The following is a 13,209-nucleotide window of genomic DNA, read 5'->3' on the forward strand; positions in this document are numbered from 1 at the left end:
ATTCTCATAGTACTCAAGAAAGTCTTGGTTAAGAAGAAATGAACCAAGTTGATATCTTAACGCGACCAAGTCGCAAAATATTAAGTATATACATATATACTTTTCAAAATCTTTGAAATACTCTGCCATGCATAATACACACATAGTTCCAGTTTATAACTGTATAAAAATATCATTCCAAGGTGATCTCATATATCTACCCTTGTCTCAACGTTTTTCTGAAAATCTTTGACATGCATAAGATAATCATTTACTAGATATAAGTTTAAAAGATGAAGTTACAAGATACTCCAATATACTTATATCTTTTCCGAATACTACTTGAACTACCACCGTTCAAGGTATAATCAGTTTCAAAAGTTCATCACATAGATGAGACTACAAGATAAGATTTGAATAGATTCAATCTTTGAAATATTATTGAATGAAATGAAGTTACGAGATACTTCATTAAGTCCCGATATATATATTCATATATATCTCCCATACATTTCCTGAAAATCTCTGTCATGTAAAGTATAAACAGAGTTGCAATATCCAATGAATTTGGAAAGAAAAGAATTTTGGCATAAACCCGATATCTTGCTGATCAGGCAAAGATACCAATAAGTAACCTTTTCTACTAGTAGATGGATGAATCCCCCACCGGTCATCATCCTGGCCTCATTAGGACCTTGTGTTGGACCGCCACCCGGCCTCTTACGCGTTGATGGACTGCCACCCAGCCACTTACACTTTGATAGACCGTACCGCGGCCTGTCGCTTATGCCGACTCAATTAGATGGGCTTACTTCCCGAACGTTGGGTAAGTAATCAATTCATTTGTCAAAACAACAACCTCGTTGTGAATATAAAATACACCACAGAGCCGGATCTCTAAGGTTTTGAGCGAATATTTAAATCCCCTTTGAAAGGAGGATCTTAAATATAAAAATGAGTTTTGGGATCCGCCCTAACTTTTAAAAATCATTTTGAAGACTCGAAAACATTTTTAAGAATGTTTGGAGTAATACTGATTTAATAAAATAAATCAGTCCCAATATATTTAGAAAATATCTGAATATTATTATTTAAATAATATTCCCATAAAGAATAATCTTTATAAAAATAATTGAAGTAGAAGTTTTAAAACTCATACTTGAAATGAATATTAATAACCAAAGATATACTTATACGAAAGTATGATCTTTATTTGAATAATCGAAAATAAGTTTGATTATCGAAACATTATTCTTTAATAAAATAAAGAATATTATTTAGTAAATAAGCGGAGTCATAAGTCCTCGAATGAATATTCCAAATAATATTCATTAAATAGAATAAACAGAGTCGTAAGTCCTCGAATGAATATTCAAAATAATATTCATTAATTAGAATAAACAGAGTCGTAAGTCCTCGAATGAATATTCAAAATAATATTCATTAAATAAAATAAACGGAAGCATAAGTCCTCGAATGAATATTCAAAGTAATATTCATTAAATAAAATAAAGTTATCGAATAAACCTTATTCGATTAATAGTTTTGAAAACTATATATATATATATAAATATATATAATATACTCAGGAACATCAACTCCCGATTTTAGAAAATATCCACCTTTGGGTCCCCTATACTAAGGGTATACGCAACTACTGCTTATCTCTAGCATAGGTATTATGCAACTATAACCATTGGAATCAACAGATAGATATCAAGATTACGAAACAGACATGCATATATCCCATATCAGCATGCTCCAATATATCGCAAGATTTGCTAATTAACCATCATGCATCTATCACAAGATAATGCATATACATATATACATCACAACAACAGTATAACGGGTAGAAAACTTGCCTGTTAGATATATTTGATAATGTCATGGCTAATATGATTTATGTTTAGTTTTCAGATCTTACTTAAACAGGATGAATCAGTACTTACTGGAAATCAGGACTTAAGGATATCAGTACTTATATTATCAGGAGATAATCATCAGAAGATGGATATCAGAACTTAAGTACTGAAGGACGTTCAGATAAGGAAAGCAGCTGATTACAGGAAGAGAAGATCGAGACAAACATAAGTAGAGATATGCATGAAGAAGGAATTCTATGAAGAATAGAATACTTGGAATAAAAGATATCTGATTGATATATTTTAGGAAGCAGAATTATATTCCATATCAATTAGCGATTATCTTGTAACTGTGTAGTATATAAACACAGACATAGGGTTTACACTATAAGTGTTATCACATTCGAGAAGATTATTTAATATAACCCTAGCAGCTCTCGTGATATTTGTTCATCACTGAGAGAGAACAGTTCCATACTGTAACAGAGTTTATTGATTCAATAAAGTTTGTTTTCTGTTACTTGAGTTATTAAAGTTCGATTTGATTATACTATATACTGTATTCACCCCCTCTACAGTGTGTGTGTGATCTAACAAGTGGTATCAGAGCTTATCTGTTAACGCACAAAAAGTTTAAGATCCAAACACAATCATGTCTGAAACAGAGACTCCAACTAAGCCCACCAAAACTGAAGAACCTCCAAAGACACAAATTCAAAGCCGATATGAGACTATGAGAGTTCCCATATTGAGACCATCTGAATATCCCATATGGAAGGTGAGGATGACCATGTTTCTGGAAAGGACAGATCCAGAATATCTGGATAGAATCAAGGAAGGGCCTCACAAACCAACCAAGCTCGCTGTTGCAGTTGCAGGTGAAGCAGCAAAGACTGTACCAAAGGAGAAGAGTGATTACACTGCTGAAGATATCGCATCAATTGCTAAGGATGCTAAGGTACGACACTTACTGCATAGTGCCATTGATAATGTAATGTCAAACAGGATAATAAACTGCAAGACTGCAAAGGAGATATGGGATGCCTTGGAAACAAGATGTCAGGGAACTGATATGATTAAGAAGAACAGGAAGACAATTCTCACTCAAGAGTATGAACACTTTGACTCAAAGGCTAATGAGTAATTGACTGATTTATATGATAGATTTGTCAAACTCTTGAATGATTTGTCACTGGTTGATAAGGAGTATTAACTTGAAGACTCAAACCTTAAATTCCTGTTAGCTCTTCCTGAATGCTGGGATTTGAAGGCAACAACAATAAGAGACAACTATAATCTTGATGAAACAACTCTTGATGAAATTTATGGAATGCTCAAGACTCATGAACTTGAGATGGAACAAAGAAGCAAGAGGAAAGGAGGAAAGTCAAGGACAGTTGCTCTTAAGGCTGAAGAAGAATCCCCCAAGGCAGCTACCTCAAGGAAAGACAAGGGTAAAGCTCTTTTCACAAAGTCTGATACTGAGTCATCAAGTTCTGAAAGTGATGATGACTCAGAATCTGAAAGCTTGCCTGAGACAGATGCTGATGAAGAGATGATGAAGCTGTGTGCTCTTATGGTGAAAGGGATCACAAAGATTGCATACAGGAAGTTCAGGAAGGGAAAGAAGTTTTCCAGGAAAGGCACAAGTTCTGATAAGAAGAATTTCAGAAAATCTGAGAGCAGAGGAGGAAAGTCTGACAGAGGAGATTATACAAATGTCAAATGCTACAACTGTGGTGAGAAATGCCACATATCTCCCGATTGCAAGAAAGTGAAGAGTGACAAAGGCAAGGCTCTTGTCACAAAGAAGAAAAGCTGGACAGACACCTCAGATTCTGAAAGTGAGGAGAATTATGCCTTGATGGCAAATGCTGATAAAGCAAGTGCTGAAAGCAGTTCTGAAGCTGCTGAATCAAAGGTACCTCAAACTTCTTTTGTTTTTCATACTGATGATATTAATGAGTTGAGAAAATATCTTAAGACCATGTTTATTAGTTATAGAGATCAAACTTTAACATGTGAAAGATTAACTTCTGAAAACCTGGCTTTTAAGAATAGAAATGATTTCTTAGAAAAGGAGTTAGTTATGTTCCATCAAACTCAGAAAGATAGAGATAATGCTTTTTATGTTAGGGATGAAGTGCTAAAAATGAATGAATCTCTAAAAGCTGAGTTAGAAAAGGAAAGAGAGGTTATCAGGACTTGGACTAACTCTGGTAGAACAACTCAGAATCTATTAAGTAGTGAAAACTGGAAAGAGGGCTTAGGTTATGGAGAGGATAAGAATGATAAAGGAACTGTAGATGTTAAGCCTATAGCTGTTAAACAAAAATCTAAGCTAAAGCCTGTTAAGTTTGTAACTGTAAAGTCTGATAATGAGAAATCAGAAGTTAAAAAGGAATTAACTTCTGACAAACTAAAACCGGAAAAGACAACTGAAGTAAACGTAGGCTTAATGACTAAGAAGCAGCTTAAGCATAAGCTGAAAGATGTTAAGAATGCAAACAAGGTAAAATCACCTAGGAAAAATAGGAATGGAAAGGAAGGTGTGAATCAAAGCAACGATTATAAGCATGTTACTGATGCTCCTAGGAAAACGTGTCATAACTGTGGAAGTTCTAACCATTTGGCTTCTTTTTGCAGGAAAAATAAGAACATAAACTCCTTACCTTCAAAGTCAGGAGTTAAGAGTCAGTCTGTTAGATATAAGCCACAAAATCCTTGTTTTCATTGTGGTAGTTTATGGCATTCCATTTATACTTGTAAGGAATATCATAGTTTGTACTATGATTATTATCAAATAAAACCTTCTTTAAAGAAAGTTTCCATTGTTCCTTCTAGTGTAAGTTCTGATTCAAAGTCTGATAGTGTAAATTCTGACAAGAAAAATGTTAACATAAACTCTGATGCTAAATCCGCTACAAATGTTAACAAACTTAATAAGGCCAAAGGATCCAAGCAAGCCTGGGTCCTTAAAACTAATCATTAGTGGTCTTTGTGATTGTAGGGCAACAGGAAAAACATCCTAGTTCTGGACAGTGGATGTTCAGGACATATGACTGGAAATAAAGCCCTGCTATCAGACTTTGTGGAGAAGGCTGGCCCAAGTGTTTCTTATGGAGATGGCAACATTGGAAAAACATTGGGATATGACAATATTAATCTTGGGAATGTCATCATTAAAGAAGTAGCTCTGGTCTCAGGACTTAAACACAATCTGCTGAGTGTCAGTCAAATCTGTGACAGAGGTTATCATGTGGATTTCTTTGAAGAACACTGTGAAGTTGTAAGTAAATCTACAGACAAAGTTGTTCTGAAAGGATACAGGCGTGGTAACATTTATGAAGCCAAGCTTTCAACAAGTACTGATGGTTCTGCAATCTGCCTGATGAGTAGAACATCAATTGAAGAAAGCTGGAATTGGCACAAGAAACTCTCTCATTTAAATTTCAATAATATAAATGAGTTGGTTAAGAAAGATCTTGTGAGAGGACTGCCAAAGTCAGTATTTGCTCCTGATGGCCTTTGTGATTCTTGTCAGAAGGCTAAACAAAGGAAATCTTCATTCAAGAGCAAGACTGAATCATCAATTCTTGAGCCTTATCACGTACTACATGTTGATCTATTTGGTTCAGTAAATGTCATGTCTATTGCAAAGAAGAAATATGCTATGGTTATAGTGGATGAGTTCACCAGATACACATGGGTGTATTTCTTGCACACTAAAAGTGAAACTGCATCTATCTTGATTGATCATGTCAGGCAACTAGATAAATTGGACAAAGATTCTGTGAAAATAATAAGGAGTGATAATGGTACTGAGTTCAAGAATTTGATTATGGAAGAGTTCTTCAAAAACCATGGAATCAAGCAGGAATTTTCTGCTCCTGGAACTCCACAGCAAAATGGATTTGTTAAAAGTAAGAATAGAACTCTCATTAAAGCTGCACGTACAATGCTTGATGAAGCAAAGCTTCCAACCTATTTCTGGGCTGAAGCTGTGCAGACTGCTTATTTTACTCAGAATGCAACACTCATCAACAAGCAGGGAAAGACACCATATGAGATGGTGAAAAAAAAGAAGCCAAATCTGAAGTATTTTCATGTATTTGGATGCAAGTGTTTTGTTCTTAAGACTCATCCTGAACAGCTATCCAAGTTTGATCTAAAAGCTGATGAAGGGATCTTTGTTGGATATCCATTTTCCACAAAAGCCTTCAGAGTCTATAACTTGAGAACAAAAGTGGTCATGGAGTCTATCAATGTCTCTTTTAAAGATAAGAAGATTACTGGACTTGAAGATTTTATTGATCATGATCAGCTAAGATTTGAAAATTAAGACTCAAATTCTGATACTGAAAATCCTGACTGTCTAAATCCTGATACTGTAAACTCTGATGGATTAAACTCTGATGTTATTGAAACTGTGGTAACTACGCCAAAGAAAGATGCACCTATGCAGGGGGAGCATACTCAAGATATTACCACATCTCAAGAAGCATCAGAACATACATTTGGCTCTTCAAGTTCTGATTCGTCAAGTTCTGATAAGCCAATTTCTGAAAATTCTGAAAATCTAAATTCTGAAGAATCCAACTCAGAGAGCATAGTTTCAGGGGGAGCATCATAAAATGAGAATGAAGACAGCATGGATCATGGGGGAGCATCCAGTTCTAGAGAAAACCTTCCATCTGCAAGGAAGTGGACTAAATCACATACACCTGATTTGATAATTGGAAATCCTGATGCAGGTGTCAGAACTAGAAAAGCTACTTCAAGTGAATGTCTTTATAATTCTTTTCTTTCTAGACTGAGCCAAAGAAAGTGGAAGAAGCTCTTCAAGATGCTGATTGGGTGCAAGCAATGCAGGAAAAGTTAAATGAATTTGAAAGAAACAAAGTCCGGACCCTAGTGCCAAGACCAAAGAACAGATCTGTTGTTGGTACAAAGTGGGTATTCAGAAACAAAACTGACAGTGATGGCGTAATTACAAGGAATAAGGCAAGGCTGGTTGCAAAAGGATATTCTCAACATGAGGGAATTGATTATGATGAAACATTTGCACCAGTTACTAGATTGGAAGCCATAAGAATATTTTTGGCTTATGCTGCTCATAAAAAGTTTACTGTCTTTCAAATGGATGTGAAAAGTGCTTTTCTCAATGGAGAATTGGAGGAAGAAGTATATGTTGAACAACCTCCAGGCTTTGTAGATACCAAATATCCAGATTATGTCTACAGGCTTGATAAAGCACTTTATGGACTTAAGCAAGCTCCAAGAGCATGGTATGAGACTCTAGCTCAGTTTCTTCTGGAAAGTGGATTTAACAGAGGAACTATAGACAAAACACTGTTCTACCTCAACCATGGAAAAGACTTACTTCTGGTCCAGATATATGTTGATGATATCATCTTTGGTTCTATAAATGACAGACTTTGCAAGAAGTTTGCCAAACTGATACAGTCAAGATATCAAATGAGTATGATGGGGGAGCTTAGCTATTTTCTGGGCCTTCAAGTCAAGCAGAATGAAGAGGGCACTTTTATTTGTCAAACTAAGTACATCAGAAATTTGCTGAAGAAATTTGGAATGCAAGATTGTTCAAGTGCATCCACTCCCATGGCCACTACAACAAAATTGGACAAGGATACTGGTAAATCAGTAGATATTACTGATTACAGAGGTATGATTGGCTCTCTACTCTATCTAACTGCTAGTAGACCTGATATCATGTATGCTACCTGTCTATGTGCAAGATTTCAAGCAGATCCAAGAGAACCTCACTTAACAGCTGTAAAAAGAATTTTCAAGTATCTTAAAGGAACAGCTGATCTGGGATTGTGGTATCCCAGAGAATCAGATTTTAAACTAATAGGTTACACCTATGCAGATTTTGCAGGTTGCAAAATTGACAGGAAAAGCACAAGTGGAAGCTGCCAATTTCTTGGAGGCAGATTGGTTTCTTGGTTTAGCAAGAAACAAAAGTCAATTTCCATATCAAATGCAGAAGCAGAGTACATTGCTGTAGGAAGCTGCTGTGCACAGATTCTTTGGATGAAGAATCAATTACTGGATTATAGGTTAACATATTTTAAAATCCCTATTTACTGTGATAATCAAAGTGCTATTGCTATGATAGGTAATCCAGTTCAACACTCAATGACCAAGCACATCAGCATTAGGTACCACTTTATAAGGGAACATGTGGATGAAGGTACAGTGGAATTGCACTTTGTTCCAACAGATCAACAACTAGCAGATATCTTCACAAAACCACTGTGTGAAGCTACTTTTACAAGATTGGTAAATGAACTTGGAATGGTTTCAGGTTCTTTCTCTAAATCTGCTTAGTTTTGTTCTGATGCATCAGACTTTATGATCAGTATTTACAGAAATTACTCTCTTTGTGTATTCTGTGCTTAATTGAAAATTGCTTAAGTACTGACTGGTGTCTGATATGACTTTCTAAACTCTGATAGTGATATGTCTGTTTATGTAACTATTCTATCCTATGAGGATACCTGTGCTAGATGCTGACCTAGTAATCTTCAATATACTAGAAATCCCATGTTAGAAGTAATTATTTATGTGGAAATCCATTGACACAAGCAAATTCTGATATTGAGCTTAGTTAAGTTTACTTTGTCTATCTTATTACTAAGTCAAAAACTAGAATAATTCTTCTCATCTGTTAAGTTCTGGTGTTAGTAAATCTGCTGAATGTACTAAGTGCTGATAAACCTCACTTATCAAAAGAAAAAGAAAAAAGAAAAAGAAATAAAAATCAGGTACTCCTTTGAGGTCTAGAGTAAAAATGTGGAAGGGACGACCCAAGTGCATTGCTGGTATAAAGTAATATGCATCAGAAAAGCAAAATATTTTCTTGATGACTTTTCACACTCTATGATTACTGGAGAAATACTCTGATAATAGCATAAACTCTGATAAGCAGTCGTGACTCACTTACACTGAGAAGCCACTGTAAAAGGGAATTTAAAAAGATGCACAAAATTAGCACAAAACAGTTGAGGTGGACTCAAGCATGAACTCATTCAATAGTAGGCTTCAGAATAATGACAGATTTTTAGTAAAGTTTTAGTTATGCCTTATTTCTAAGATGTACTGAAGTGAATCAGACTTTACTCTTTGTCTGATATTTAGCTTAATGCACACACTAAACACTCCATATGAATAATGAAAATTACTGTGGTGATCTATGTTATTTTAGATGAACAGTTTATGTATCACATTGCATAAATTCTGAGGACAAGTTCTGATGAACGTTCTGATGATTAAGTTCTGAAGAATCTAAATCAGAATTTGTGTGAAGAATTACAAAGATAGGCATTCATTTTTCGAGTTAAGAAATCATGTTCTGATAACTGTTAAGTTCTGATATAAGTCTAAGTTCTGATATTAAATTCTGATCCTTTACTTGACTTATCTGTGGATAAAATCTAAAAACAGTCTCATTTTAAATCAGAATATGTTCAGACGGAATATTAACAGTCACTATAATTAGGGATAGTGGTCCACGTACATGCACAGTAATTCTTACTTCTTACTTGTGCGCATTAAACCCTGTCTTACACTTCCAATGACTGTTTTTCATCTTCCACGTTTAGGGAGACGAGGTAGAATTAATTCTACCTGTCAACATTAAATTCCTTGCGTCTCCTGGAATTCTCTTGCCTATATAAACAACCACTTCACATCAGCCTATACATCAATTCTTTTCTCACAAACTCACCTTCATTTTCTTCATACACAACATCATGGTTAACTACAATATATGTTTTTAAACTATGAAATATTCAACATGGAGCTGAGCTGTGAAGCCTGACAGCAGGAATGGCACGTCACTGCCATTCCTGATGAGATTTGGGACTCTGTTCCCCAGGAGGTCCTAACCCACCTCCTGTTCTTTTACATGGACTACCATCGCCATCTGGAGCGATTGGAGGAGGAAAGGCTGGAAGCTCTCCGCCAGCAAGAGCGAATCATCAGACTCGCTATTCTTTTTGTAGAGAGTAGGAAGAAGAAATAATTTATTTTCTTTTTCCTATTTTTCTTCATCGTCAACTTTGCCCTGCTTCTTGAGCTAGGACAAAGGCTGTTGATGTTAGGTTTAGCAGCTTAGGACAATCTTGTAAAGCTCTGATGTAATTTAAATTTCATGAATGTATTCTCTTAAGATATTAATGGAATTTCTATTTTTTTTGCAAGTTATTGTCTCTGAGATGTTTGTAACTTAAATGCAATGATAAATCCTGATATATCCATGTTCTGATGATCATTTCTATTTTAATTTAAATTAAGTTCTGATCTTATAATATCAGTACTTATTTACTTGATTTATTTTGGTCATTCTCATACTTGAATTTTTTATCAGAATATTGGTGTTGCAGTGAATTTTTTTTTTTTAATAAGTGGGGACAGTTTCAATTTTGAATTAAAACTGATTTACCTCGATTAATGGACTTGCTGAGTAAGTGGAATGGTTTTTCCTTGAAAAACTGCAAGTGGGTAAGTAATGATTACTGTTTTCCCGTGCCCATTAACTATTCATTATTATTGCATGTCTGACAGGTGTCCAACGGTTATATTTTTTTTACCAAGTATAAGTAAGAGAGAGAGAAGATTATACAATCTTTTATTTACTTTTACACTTTATCTCTCTTTCTTTGCTTTTACTCTCTTTCATCTCCTGACGTTGGTTTTTCATACAGACATTTTATCAAACACCTAACAGGCAACTCTTCATTTTCGATTTTTCTCATGGCACCTAAGGATTTGATCATTGATGGAGCTAAGTTCGTTCCAAATAACTATGCTGCAATTCTCGATCATGCTGAAGCTCCGTCTGAGCTGCATTTTGTGCAAGATCTTCTTGCACACAGTGAAATTGGGTATGCATTGACCCGGCCTTCAGTCTTTTCAAACCAACAAGTTCTGACGTTTTGGCGGACTGGGCACTTTGATAATGGTGGTACAAACGGTACTCCCAGTATTGTTTTCGAAGTGGATGATTCTACACATGTGGTAACTCCTGGTACAATTCGCAAGGACCTACATTTACCAGAAGGATGTACTTTTTCAACCCCGGAGGAATCAGCTCTTCAAGAGTTAATGGCCAGTTTGGGGTATGAGCAGAGTTTGGCAAAGCTTGGTCAGTTGAAACGGGCTCATATCCGAAAGGAAAGGAGCTTCTTCTTCGACTGCATCACTAAAGCTTTTGGGAATAAGTGTTCCAACTTTGATGCCATCCCTATAATGAGTCAGCACATCGGGTATGCTATCATTAACCAAACTCATTTTGATTTTGCAACTGCTGTGATAAGTTTTATTGGGGATAGGATGACAGAAGATAGGAATGTTGTCTACTTTGCTAGATTTTGTCACCTTATTTATAATTACTGTTGTGCTGATGAACCCCAACCTACCACTAACTTAACTCCACCATTCAAAATCACAAAACGAGCCTTTAATGATTTGGTAAATGCTGACCTCAAGAAAAGGGTGGTTAGACCTTTATAGATTCCTCAGTCTGTAAAACAGATGTTGGTAAATGCTGATCCTGATAACTATAGATCTGTTTATCCTGATGTCCAACCCACCTCCACATCTCAAACACCACAGCAACCATCAGAACATACCACTCATACTACTCAACCTACCCTCAGAACATATCTCAAATCATATCTCTCAATTTCAAAGACAGCTCAACCTTCATCCTCAGGACGTACTGTGAAGCCTTCATTTTCTAAGCCTAAGAGGACAAAGACTGTTCCTCAAACACCTCAGAAGAGAAGGAGGATTGTTTTGAGAGATGAGTCTGATAGTGAGGAATAGGTTTCTACTTCAGAACCTATTGTTAAAGAAGCTGAGAAAGTTCCTTCTCAGAAGGATTCTGGAATTGGGGGATCTAAGCTTCTCAAAAGGCTTAGAAGAATGACTGTTGCTGAAACTCCCAAGGAATCCATACCTTCAAAGAGATACAAGAAACAAAGGGCTAAATAGCCAGTTTTAGATGATGAGGAAGCAGTAGCTAAGGATGGAGATCAGGAATCTCTGATCTTACAAGAACCAGAATCTGCTAAAGCCACTGCTTCTCCATTAACTCCAACTCAGGAAGCTGCTACTGAAATGGCAAATACACCTTCTGCGTCTCCTGTTCAAAAGTCTGTATCTCCTGTTGCTCCAGGCACAAGTCCTGAAATTGATATCCAGAACCTGATTGTGCCTGAGGTACTTTACTTAGAAGCTCCACCATCAATTAATCCATCAACAACACCTGTTACTGATGCTGCTCAAACTCCAGAATTATCTACTACACCTTCTCTGCATCTAGATGCTGATGATCTGAATGTAGGTGAGCATCAGGATATGGTTGTTGATCAGAACTTAGAATCAGATCAGCACTTAGAGGATGATGCTGAAGCCTCCATTGCTTCTCATACTGTTGTTTTATCTGAAGAAGCTGATTCTGTAAGTTCTGATGCTGCAAATGCTGGAGATACTGGTGATGCTGCTCCAAATGCAAATACTGATGAAGCAGGTCCTTCAGGACATGCCCCTCAACAAACTGTTCTTAAATCTGAAATAGTTAAGAAGTTTGTTACTGGAGAAACACCAGTACCTTGGAGTGAAACTCCTGCAGGACAGGAGTGGACTAAGGAATGGAACTCAGTTACTTGTGTTCCATCTGCAAAGAGTCTTGCTGAGCACTTGACCAAAGCTGATGAGATGTTAATTACTGATGATTTCAAAACACAGCTTCGAGTCACTGCATTGAGTACTAAACATCTACAAGGTCTCCATTCAACTACTCATGCAGAGATACATAAATTCAGGAAGAATTAATCAAGCAAGACCAAGTTCAGAAACTTGACAAGAAAAAATTCTTCCAACCTACCTTTGACAGAGTTGCTTATATTGAGAAGACTCAAGAGAAACAACAATCTCAGATTACTGATATTTTGAAGAATCAAGCTTCTCAGCAATCTCAACTTGATGAAATCCAAGCCTCAGTGGAATTGCTTGTCTCTCTTCTCTTACCTGCTGATGCCAAAAAGGGGGAGAAAGTAATTAAATCCAAATGCAAAACTGATAAGACACTGAAGGGGAAGGATCATGAAAAAGATGACCAAGGAAACTCTGGAATGGGTGGAGGTCATAGTCAAGGTAGAGGTTTCTCATCAAGAAAAACTGAAATCACAAGTCACAGGACAAGTTCTGATGCTGGAAAAAGAATTACTTCTGCTACTGGTAAAAGGATAAGTTCTGATGAACTTTTGGATCTTGATGAAGAAATGTCAAGACAGTTATTTCTTCAGGAAAATCCAGGAATGGACTTGGAGAG

The sequence above is a fragment of the Apium graveolens genome, chromosome 2, assembly GCF_009905375.1.
Source record: "Apium graveolens cultivar Ventura chromosome 2, ASM990537v1, whole genome shotgun sequence".
Classification (NCBI taxonomy): domain Eukaryota; kingdom Viridiplantae; phylum Streptophyta; class Magnoliopsida; order Apiales; family Apiaceae; genus Apium; species Apium graveolens.